The 12011-nt window shown below is 38.1% G+C and overlaps 1 long non-coding RNA gene across 1 annotated transcript in view; it reads left to right on the top strand.

Annotated features, from left to right (window-relative positions):
* Positions 1 to 4872, top strand: part of LOC108713978 — a 35284-nt gene extending 30412 nt beyond the window's left edge. The window contains exons 2-3 of the long non-coding RNA XR_005966923.1: positions 206 to 251; positions 621 to 4872. This is a non-coding gene — a long non-coding RNA (uncharacterized LOC108713978). The remainder of the gene's footprint in view (positions 1 to 205; positions 252 to 620) is intronic.
* The last annotated feature ends 7139 nt before the right edge of the window (positions 4873 to 12011 follow it).

Below are 12011 nucleotides of genomic sequence, written 5' to 3'. Positions count from 1 at the left end.
ATTTTTAAACCTGATTTAAATACATGTTGGGACCTGTTATCCAGAATGCTTGGGACCTGGAGTTTTCCAGATAAGGGGTCTGTAATTTGGATCTCTATACTTTGTGTCAAATGAAAAATCATCTAGACATTAAATAAACCCAATGGGATTGTCTTGCCTCCAATAAGAATTAATTACACTAAAACTCCCATTTTATGTTTTTCAGGAGACCAGAAAAAACAATGTATCACGTGGAGAAACTTAAAATAAGGGTATGTAAAATTGAGGTTCCCCTGTATTTCTTAGTTAGGATCAAGTACAATGTACTGTTTCATTATTACAAAGAAAAAGGAAATACTTTTTCAAAATATGAAATGTTTGTTAAAATTAGAGTCTATAGAAGATGCCCTTCCCGTAATTTAGATCTTTCTAGATAATGGGTTTCCTGATATTGGATTCCATATCTACACTTTCAAAATGAATACTGGACACCATTTCCTGCTGTTTTGTTCTGTAATCGTTGTTAATTTATTAGAAGAGCCCTGTGTATTATAGAATTATTTTATGTAGCACTGTATAACTTGTTGTCTATATAAATAAAAAATGATTTTGGAAACTCTGATGTATTCCCTCTATTCCAGATCAAAGGACAAAAGCAGATTTGTGAAGAAATACATTATTTTTCAATGAGACAGACAATTCTGTGAGCGATTCAGTGTAAATTATATGTACGCAGTTCAGTTATATGATCTATGTGCCCAACTTGTACAGGAAATTGTGTCAAATATCTGTGCTGCTACTGTGTCTCTACATCATTTATGTAAATGTGCAGATGCTTACTATTTGTATGTGAAGCTGAATGGAGGCTTGCCGTTTCCTAATGTGTAAAATAATGTCTAGGTGCAATTAAACCAGTAACTCTGAATTGTTGAATTATCACTAAATCTGGGCACTCAGAAAAGTTAAATATATATCTACAATAGTTCATAGCATAATATTCATTAGAAACAGAAATAACCCATTAAACGTTATTTTGTTTTCTTAAAAGCAAAACCTTTAACACAACCATTAACTGTTATTTCACCTACACTGTCTACTTCATTATTAAAAATACAGCTTAGACAATAATAGCTGCAGTGATAAATAATATTGAGGGTTCAGTTAACGAAATACACTCTGTGCTGTTTAGAAGTAGTGGTACAAATATAACTGTGATCTTTGCAATTTGGTATACTTTAAACTTGGGTTATCTTTCATTATTAAAATTGGATAGTCCCATGTAAGCAGTTTGGCAGATTATCAGTCATTTTCCTGCATTAGTATGGAAAGATTGTACACTGAACACAGCACCAGAATTATCAAAGAGAAACAGGCGCCTTTGAAATTAGATCAATCTGGTGAAGTTATTATTGATACAAACAGGCCCTCAGATATATAACTGTGTGCTAAATTCTGCTGTTCCCTGTGGGCTCAGTACACATAGACACAACCCTCATTGGTGCCCCTAATCCAGGATAACATATAATAGGATCCATACCTGGGACATGTTAAGAGAGAGCACCATGCTGGGAGTACTCTGCAGCTGCTGGCAGGATATCTTGAGATCATGAAGTGTACATCCAAATTGGATACAGACTGTGACCATAACACTCCCTAGCCCACTGCTTGAAGCAGCCTATTCAAACCCCAAGTGTGACAGCCCTACGTCCACATTTAAATCTGCTATTCCCACTTTAGCCTCTTCATATTTGGTATGTTCTAAAAGAAATATAATTTTGTTACAATTATGAGAATTATCAGAATTGCACTCCTGCCAGCCCTTTAATTATTGTGATATTCAGTCATGCATTTTTAGTCAAATATGTTTCAAGATTATTTTAAATTACTTAAATGCTTATGTTTGTGCACAAAATTGAACTCAAAGACTAGACAATGCCTGATTATGATCATACACCATATCAAAGAATGTTTTTTTCCCACATTTTACATTTTATGGAGTAACTTTGTATTATGCAAATTAGGGTTTAGGTTCAGTTCAGTATTTGGCCTTTTTTGTAAAAAAAAAAAAAAAGTAATATTTCCCAAATTCCAGAGTACTGCAGAATTGTTGTATATTTTAATATAAACCTAAGATCACAGATGTTTTTCTATGACTGTATAACTACTGTATGTTTTCCATTTACAGTATATTATTGAGTCTAAAAGGATTAGTTGTGTCTGTGAGTAGTTATATAAAGATTAAGAAGGGTTAAAAACTTTAGGTCATTAGAGAGTATACTAGGATACTTCCAGTGGATCTCTACAGGCTACCGATGTGAACCAATTTTTGACCTGGAATCCAACTGCAAAGTATGGTCACCTTAAGGAGAGGAGGAATTTACTTAAAGGATAGATATTCCCTGTGGAAACCTGTTGAACAGGTTTAAGTGTCCATCATTTGGTTGTTGATCCTACATGGCAGTGCTTAAAGTGATACTGACACTAAAAACTACTCTTCAAAATATTAATGTATATTGAAAGTTACCTATAGGTCTTGATTTTTGCTGATAGGGCTGACTGTTTTGCCAACCTGACTGTCCATTCTCAACCAATCACAGTTTCTAATGCTGACAGACAAAAATTTGGCAGCTTCCTCAAAGAGTGCCATGGGGGATCAGATAGACCATGTAAAAGTATCAAAAAAATACTATTATGGCAAAATTCGAAATAGCATGCAAAGACATTGTTATTATAGATTTAAAAAAAGTTTAATTTGTGGTGTCAATATCTCTTTAAGGAAGCACCGTGAGATATATGGGGCAATAAGATCATAGTTTCTAGAATGGTAATGGGAATTTGTTTAGCTGTAAAGACATGGATGTAATTTTTGGTTTTAATGCGACTCCATGATATTGACTTTATAGTAGTATTCCACGTTAGGAACTCCAAATCCTACCTCTTTTGTATTTTATTGTAAAAATTTGCACTTGATTCTTGGTTTCTCTCCTCCCCTGATGTATGTGTCAAATGCCGTTTGGATTTGGTTCAGGAAGGAAATGAGGACCAAGATTGGCAGTGTTCTGAAAAGGTATAGCATTTTCAGCAGTGGCATCATTTTGACTGCTGACATTCTGCCCATTCACGAGATGTGTAGTGGGCTCCACATTTTTAATTGTGTTTGAATCTCAAGGAGACTTGGTGGGTCGTTTCTGTTATAGGTAGTTGTGATGGAGTTTCCAAACTCATTCCTAGGTGCACAATTGAGTGTTGTTACCATTAAAAAAAGAGTAGGCTTGCTGTAGTGGGGTAAGTTTTTCCGTGTCAACACATAATGGAAGGGCTTAGGTTTTGTTTATATTTCATTTGTAATAGGAGATATGGCTATAAGTTGTTAGAATTTGAAAGGTTGCTGCAAGTGATTGCCTTGAGTTTGTGAGGGATAGGATGATGTCATCAGCAAACAGTGCCAGTTGAATTTTAAGTTGCCTGTTTAGATGCCAATTTTTGCTTTGGAGTCTCTTATAGTTTTGGCCGATGATTCTAGGATTAAGTTTAAAATCAAAGGGGACAGTGGGCAACCCTGTCTTGTTCCATTGGTGATGTGAAATGGATCTGAGAGGAACCCCATATTAGTGACTTGGGCTGATGGCTCAGTATATAGGGCCAGTATTGCTCGGTATATGGGACATTTAAAACCTAGGCTTGTAACGTTGCGACCATGTACTTCCAGTTTCCTCGTAGCTGATGTGGTAGCAAGTTTAGCTGTCTTGAGGGGTGAGCATAAGAAATTGTGTGAAGAGGTAAGTGATCGCAAAGATGTAGCCAGTGCTGGCTGTGCGATTACAGCCCAAATATTCTGACTAAATTCCTCTGTGTGCGGAGCTCCTTACCCTGCATCTGGCCTCATCTGCAGTTGAATGTGATGTTAAATAATAAAAAATATATATGTTTTCCTATTATTTACATGAGGGAAAGCTGTGTACTCGTGTATCTAATAAGTATATAAAATTTAATGTATAGATATTTCAAGAATCTGTAGTGCTTAAAAATCTTTTTATTGTAGCATTCTCAGTTTGTTTCCAAGCTACAGTCATCATCCAAACAATCACAGTAGAATAAAGAAAAAGTATTAAGAACAATGCTACAGTACAGATAAAAAAAATGTTTATGGCCTTGTGAATGTGAAACTTTTAATTTAACTTTCATTTGTACCAAAATATCGTGTGAGATTGATAAAAAAGCAAGAATAATAATTTGAGACAATATCAAAATGTGCTGCCACAATAATATTAAACATGTTTAATACTTTAAAAGAAACATGTGCATGTAGATTTACAGCTAAACCAGCGTCTTGCCACAAGTTCAAGTTAAACATATGTTTTTGTATTATATTGAATCTATCCATCCCTCCAGACCATTTGTGAATGCACCAAATCTGACAAGTACAACATTTTTCTGAGACAAGACTCTATAATCCTATTATTCATTCATCAGCATGCATGTGATAGGGGAAACCAAATCAAACTCAGCCAAAAAAAAGAGCAGCTAGGAGCTTTTTCTGGCATTGTGGGGCTCAGCTTAGCTGGGGCACAATAGGTGTGTAATTTAAGTTTTTTGTTGAGCTCAAATCCAATCACATACTTGAGTGGAGGATCATAGGCAAACACACGCGAAAGGAATGAGATAATTCCTGCCTCACACAACCATTGGTTTTCAGGCTTTGATTTGATCAACCTTCCACTCACAAAGTCCTTTCTGCTTCCAGCCCTTTCTTGTATTGAAATGCTCTTTGAACAGTCTCAGGAACGCCTCTCTGGGGTAGCGTGAATTAAGGTAACTCTGTTGTGTGTTCATTATTTCTTCTGTAATCCCAATGAGACTTTTCCAGTTAAGGCTTATTCCTCAATCCTTGGATTTTTTTTCTCAGGACTCAACACAACAGAAGATTTAGCAGAATTATTCAGGGGCATTGATCAAAGTGATTAATGGTTTCTATACCAAAAAGTCAACTAGTGTACTGCAAAGCAATAATACATAATACATATAATTAAATTAAAATAGCAGCTATGCAACCTACTTAAATGCATCATCATCCCAACAAATGTCTTATGGCTTAGATTCAAATAATACAGACATACAAAACTTTGGTTTTCTAGTTTTTCTTCAGATAGGCATCATATGTCACTGCAGAAGAGACACATTTGAAACAATGCATTAATACATATACTTATATAAAGAGCTTCCTCCTTCATAGTGCAATAAAGAAACAAGAAAGAGCCCAAATGGTATTAGCTTAATATCTCATTAGTACTTCCATTTTAACTTCCTTCTATTTCTTAATAAATATAAATTGATAGGGTGCTTTTAACCCTGCAATCATTTTCCATGGGGATTGTACTGGCTACTATGTTTAGCTCTGTTCTGATGTACAGGAAAGCAGGGAACATTAAACACATCTTCTTTCCCAACTAGCTCTTCCAATGAGCATTAAGTCACTGCATATTTACACCAACATGGTTTTCTAATAGCAGAAAAGATGACCGTTGATGCCTGGACAGATATAACATGACAGCTCACTATGATTTGCTCACTAATTATATACTGTATATTGTAGTAATAAAAGTAGATTATTGGATGCTTTAGGTTACTTCATTTGCAATGCAGCTTATTGCTTTTTCTTCTCTTACCTAAAGTGATGGATTCATGGTATATTATTATTCTTTAATTGTATAGCACTGGCATATTCCAAAAATATTTACAGAGATTATACATCACTAGACATTAAGCCCGTTAAATTAACGGGCGCTAGAACATATGTAGTCAAACATTCGCCAGCATACCTCCCAACATTTTAGAATAAGAAAGAGGGACAAAATTGTTTGCACAGGGACTGGACGCAGAGACACTTCAACTTTATTATATAGGATAAACAAATCTGTTGGCTCTTTTGAGAAATGGATTTCAGTGGAGACTTCTGCAGGATTAGCACTATTGAATGATGTATTTTGAAAAACACATTTTTCCCATGAGCATATCCCTTTAAGCATAGATTTTTTTTGGGGGGGGGGAGTTTGCAGGGGTGACTTTAAGTTAACATGACTGGCCAAACACCCCAAATCTGATCAGCCAACATCTAGACACTTTCTATTGTGGACACCGGCAGTTACAATAAGCTAGGCACAGCAGAGCCTATGCACTATCCTTATGCACTAAGAGCACAATAGTTCAGCGGTGCCTTACTGTAGAGAAAAGCTTTGTATACCAAGGGAATATCCAGATGTGACATTACTGCACCTAATTCAAGGCACAGCTGACCCAGTTTGGAGAGCACTGACCCTTGGATGTGACTCCTTACAGCTCTAATGATATGAGCACAAACACTCCAACACACACGCAGACATGCACAGTATATGCACCAAAGGAACAACTTGACATCCACACTACAGTCTAGAACCCTAGGACCGCAGTTCAGCAACAACTGAAGGTTGCACATTCCAATTTAAAATGATCGCATATAACCCTGGCATGCCAAGAAAAATAAATACATAAAGCTACATTTCTTCAGCAGCAAAAGCAAAGCGGTATTCCTAAAAACGAAACGTAAATTCAGTAGCTCGACGCATTCCACTGACCTTGTGCAATTGCAATAGATTCAAATTTGTGCAGTTCCTGCAGGAGGCAGCTCCTCTCGGTGGCGTGCAGGCTGTAGATGAAGTCCTTGGCCCCTTGAACCGTGTTTAGGGATTCAATAGGCTCCTTTCTTGGGTGAGTGCCCAACAACCTGCAGCTTAGCATGGCTGCGCCCCCTGGTGCACTGTTGCTTGCCTACCCCTAGCCTGCTCCATGTCTTCAGATACACAGCAGGGCGCAGAGCAGTCTGATTCACAAACGGTAACATTGACACTCGGTACTGCGCATGCCTCAACTCCCTGCGCGCTCATTGGCTGGGAGCGTACGGCGCGCTCATTGGCTGCATATATGCAGCATATGCGCAGTTGGGAGGTATGCGCCAGAGACGGTCCGTGAGGCACATGCGCAGTACCGCAATCCCACGGACACAGGGACTGGACGCAGAGACACTTGGACTTTATTATATAGGATTCCCATAAATCAGACAACAGAAATGCAACCATGAACACCATGTGAATTTTACCAAATAACCTTCCTGTATGTTTTTTGGAATGTAAGAGCAAACCAGAGAACCTGGAGGAAACCTACACACAGGGATAGCATACAAACTTGCAGAATCAAACCTCTGACCAAAGCAGTGCAAGGCAACAATGCACTCGCATTTGCACATTATTCTTAAGTATTTCCTGCAATTGAAACCACTGTCACAGGATGGCGGTAGCTTCAGTGGTCCCCTGCTTCATCAAACACACTCAAGGTTGGACTGGGGTGTTGGGGGCCCACCGCTGCTGCCACCTAAGAGTCCTCCTCACCCACTCAGGTCCTCCCGCCTGAGGATAAACCCGGTGCCGCAACTCCCCCACCCCACTCCATGCAAAAAAGACACCCTGGAACAATGGCAAGTGTAAAACATACAGGGCCATTTTTATGCTACCTTGTCATCCCGTTTGTTATTGGGACCAGTAAATCAGAGGATGTACCCAACACAGCAACCCCCCTCCACTTCCCCCACTCAACACATATATTTAATTGAGGGAGTTCAGGGGGAGCTCCCAGAGTTTTCAGCAGGGAGTAGGTCTGAGTCAGCAGGGCCCACTGAGTTTCTTCCCAGTGTCCCTCTGGCCAAGTTGACCCTGCACACACTTACCTGCAATTGATCTTGTCACAACGATGCACAATATGCATGCATAGGTTATGAACCATTAATGAATGGCATCAATACTTGCAACAAATATATCCATTTTTGTGTAATCATAGTTGTGGCTGAGTTTGTAAATCATGGCATTGACTGCATGCAGGCACTATCACCAGCCCAAAAGATATATATCCCCATATTTGTCTGTATTATTGTTATTATCCTATATGCCAAGAGCACAAAAGTTTCTACTGAAACTATCGTCAATTGATCTGTTACAAAAGCCCTATGAAAAAGGCATTTCTTTTCTAACCTAATATAATCTTGTCTTTTATTGCCCCAGTTTATAATATGGTATGGATTACTGAAAAATTGTTGTATGTTGGATGTTATGTAAATTTGACAGCAAGTACCAAATTAAAGAACAAGATTATAGGAAAACAGGCTAATACTAACTCAAGATATAATTCTCCGCTAAGTAATGCTGGCAAATGCACAGAGTTTGTCAGGTAAAATGGGAGACCTAGAGTTAATAGCAAAAACTGAACTCATCTCTTGCATTTGGGTGAATGAGCATTTAGGGAGTAGTGATCATAACATGGCATCTCTGCAACCATAGGCGGAGGGTGATTTTTCTGTTTGGGTAGGCTAAGTCAAATGTTACTTCAACAGTTTCTTCACCTGTGATTTTCCAATGGTGGGGAAACAGCTGATTCAGCCCCATATTAGACAAAAGTAGGCAAAAGTTGTAATTCACCTGTATGAGCACACATGGTGTATTTTTGTCTAAAAATGGTGTGGCTGAAACATGGCTGAATGAGTCTCATGGCTGGGCAGTAAATATCAGTGGCTATACTTTGTTTCGGAGGGACAGAGGCAATAGAAAAGGAGGAGTGGTATGTCTGTTTGTTAGGCAGGATTTAAAAGCTTATATAAAGGAGGAGGTTATGTTAGAAAATGAGGGGGCAGAAGCCTTGTGGGTGGAGTTCTTCACAAATTGTGAAGAGTCCAGCAAATTATTTGTAGGCGTATGCTATAGACCCCCTAATGTAAGTGAGGAGGAGGCGAAGCTCCTCATGCAAATAGAAAAGGCTGCTAGTTTGGGTAAAGTAATGATAATGGTGGATTTTAATTACCCATAGTTACATAGTTACATAGTTAAATTGGGTTGAAAAAAGACAAAGTCCATCAAGTTCAACCCCTCCAAATGAAAACCCAGCATCCATACACACACCCCTTCCTACTTTTAATTAAATTCTATATACCTATACTAACTATAGAGCTTAGTATCACAATAGCCATTGATATTATGTCTGTCCAAAAAATCATCCAAGCCATTCTTAAAGGCATTAACTGAATCAGCCATCACAATATCACCCGGCAGTGCATTCCACAACCTCACTGTCCTGACTGTAAAGAACCCCCTACGTTGCTTCAAATTAAAGTTCTTTTCTTCTAGTCTAAAGGGGTGGCCTCTGGTACGGTGATCCACTTTATGGGTAAAAAGGTCCCCTGCCATTTGTCTATAATGTCCTCTAATGTACTTGTAAAGTGTAATCATGTCCCCGCGCAAGCGCCTTTTTTCCAGAGAAAACAACCCCAACCTTGACAGTCTACCCTCTAACCAATTTAGTTGATCGTCTCTGCACTCTCTCCAGCTCATTTATATCCCTCTTAAGGACTGGAGTCCAAAACTGCACTGCATACTCCAGATGAGGCCTTACCAGGGACCTATAAAGAGGCATAATTATGTTTTCATCTCTTGAGTTAATGCCCTTTTTTATGCAAGACAGAAGTTTATTTGCTTTAGTAGCCACAGAATGACACTGCCCAGAATTAGACAACGTGTTATCTACAAAGACCCCTAGATCCTTCTCATTTAAGGAAACTCCCAACACACTACCATTTAGTGTATAACTTGCATTTTCATTATTTTTGATAAAAGTGCATAACCTTGCATTTATCAACATTGAACCTCATTTTCCAGTTTGCTGCCCAGTTTTCCAGTTTAGACAAATCACTCTGCAAAGTGGCAGCATCCTGCATGGAACCTATAGTTCTGCACAATTTAGTATCATCTGCAAAATTAGAAACAGTACTTTCAATGCCCACCTCCAGGTCATTAATAAACAAGTTGAAAAGCAAGGGACCTAGTACAGAGTCCTGCGGTACTCCACTAACAACACTGGTCCACCACCACCACTCTTTGTAGTCTATCTTTTAGCCAGTTCTCTATCCAGGTACAAATACTATGTTCCTTGCCAATATTCCTTAATTTAACCAGTAACCTTTTGTGTGGCACTGTATCAAATGCTTTAGCAAAGTCTAAGTAAATCACATCCACTGCCATCCCAGAATCGAGGTCTCTACTTACCTTCTCATAAAAAGAAATTAAGTTAGTCTGGCAAGATCTATTACGCATAAAACCATGCTGGCACAAACTCATAGTATTATGATTTGCTATGAAGTCCAGTATCTTATCCTTTATTAACCCTTCGAAAAGCTTTCCTACCACTGACGTCAGACTAACTGGCCTATAGTTTTGAGGCTGAAAACGGGATCCTTTTTTGAATAGAGGCACCACATTAGCAATTCACCAGTCTCTCGGCACTATTCCAGATCTCAATGAATCCTGAAAAATTAAGTAAAGAGGTTTGGCAATCACAGAGCTAAGCTCGTTAATTACCCTGGGATGAATACCATCTGGCCCTGGACCTTTGATAATCTTAACATGTTCTAGTCTCTTTTGAATTTCTTCATGTGTGAACCATGCATCATTAGTTGTATTACTAGAATTGGGACTGTTAAGAAGGAAACCTTCACTTACTGGTTCCTCATTTGTGTAGACAGATGAAAAATATGAGTTCAGAATCTGCGCTTTTAATTTGTTTTCATCAAACAGCTGACCCCCCTCTGATAGTAAGGGCCCCACCCCTTCCTGCTTCATTTTTTTACTATTAAAATATTTAAAAAATAATTTTGGATTTTTTTTACTGCTTGCTGCAATATCCTTTTCTATAGCAATTTTAGCTTGCCTTATAGCTTCTTTGCATGATTTATTGGCCTCCTTGTACCTTATAAATGTTTCAGCTGTACCAGCTAACTTGAAAGCCTTAAAAGCACGTACAAAGATAGATGGAGCAACAGTACTGCCAGATCAGTTAATGGGAACAAATTTATAAACTTGTTGCATTACAATTTTATGGCACAGGTTGTTGAGGAGCCTACCAGAAAAAATGCTATTCTGGATTTAGTGATCTCAAATGACCCAGAACTTATAGCAAATTTGCAAGTCATTGAACCCCTGGGTAATAGAGACCATAATGTTATATCATTTAATGTCTGGTGCAAAAAACAAATATATACTGGGGCAACAAAAACCATGAATTTTGCAAAAGCTAATTTTAGTGCCTTGAGGGCTGCCCTACAGAATATTGATTGGGGCATTAAGTTTTCTGCTAAAAACACAGAACAGAAATGGTTGTCAATTAAAATGATATTAAATCATTACTGTCCTCAATTTATTCCCTTAAGTAAATGCAAAAACTCTAAGAATCATCCTATGTGGCTTAATACAGAAGTAAATAAGTTAATAGGAAAGAAGAGAAAGGCATTTAAAAACTACAAATCTGTTGGGACAGAAGCTGCATTTAATGAATATAAACACTGTAATAAATGTTGTAAATCAGCAAAGAAACGAAATCAAGAGTTAATTGTGATGGAGGTGAACTAACCCTAAAAAGTTTTTTAAATATATTTATAGTAAAAAGATGCAGGTTGAGAGTGTTGCTCCATTAAATAATGGTACCAGTATGGTTGTAACAGATACAGAAAAGGCAAATGTGTTAAATCAGTTCTTTTCTTCAATGTATACAATAGAGGAGTCTGAGTTCCCAGGCTCACTTTATAGCTGCACTAATGGCTCAGCTCAATCTAGTCAGTGGCTGACTCAGGATATGATTCATAAAGCTTTAATAAAAATTAATGTAAACAAGGCTCCAGGGCCTGATGGCATATACCCCCGGGTTCTAAGAGAGCTTGGTTCAGTTTTAGACCAGCCCCTATTTCTGATTTTCTCAGATTCACTTTCATCTGGTATGGTGTCTGTGGATTGGAGAAAAGATGATGTTATTCCAATTTTTAAAAAGGGATTACGATCTCAGCCTGGCAATTATAGGCCAGTAAGCTTGACATCTGTGTTGGGCAAATTATTTGAAGGCTTGTTAAGGGATCACATTCAAAATTGTGTCCTAGTCAATGGCATTATGAGGAGCAATCAGCATGGCTT

This window comes from Xenopus laevis, chromosome 4L, assembly GCF_017654675.1.
Source record: "Xenopus laevis strain J_2021 chromosome 4L, Xenopus_laevis_v10.1, whole genome shotgun sequence".
NCBI lineage: Eukaryota > Metazoa > Chordata > Amphibia > Anura > Pipidae > Xenopus > Xenopus laevis.
Note: the sequence above shows the minus strand (reverse complement) of the source record. Positions and strands in the feature narration are given on the sequence as shown.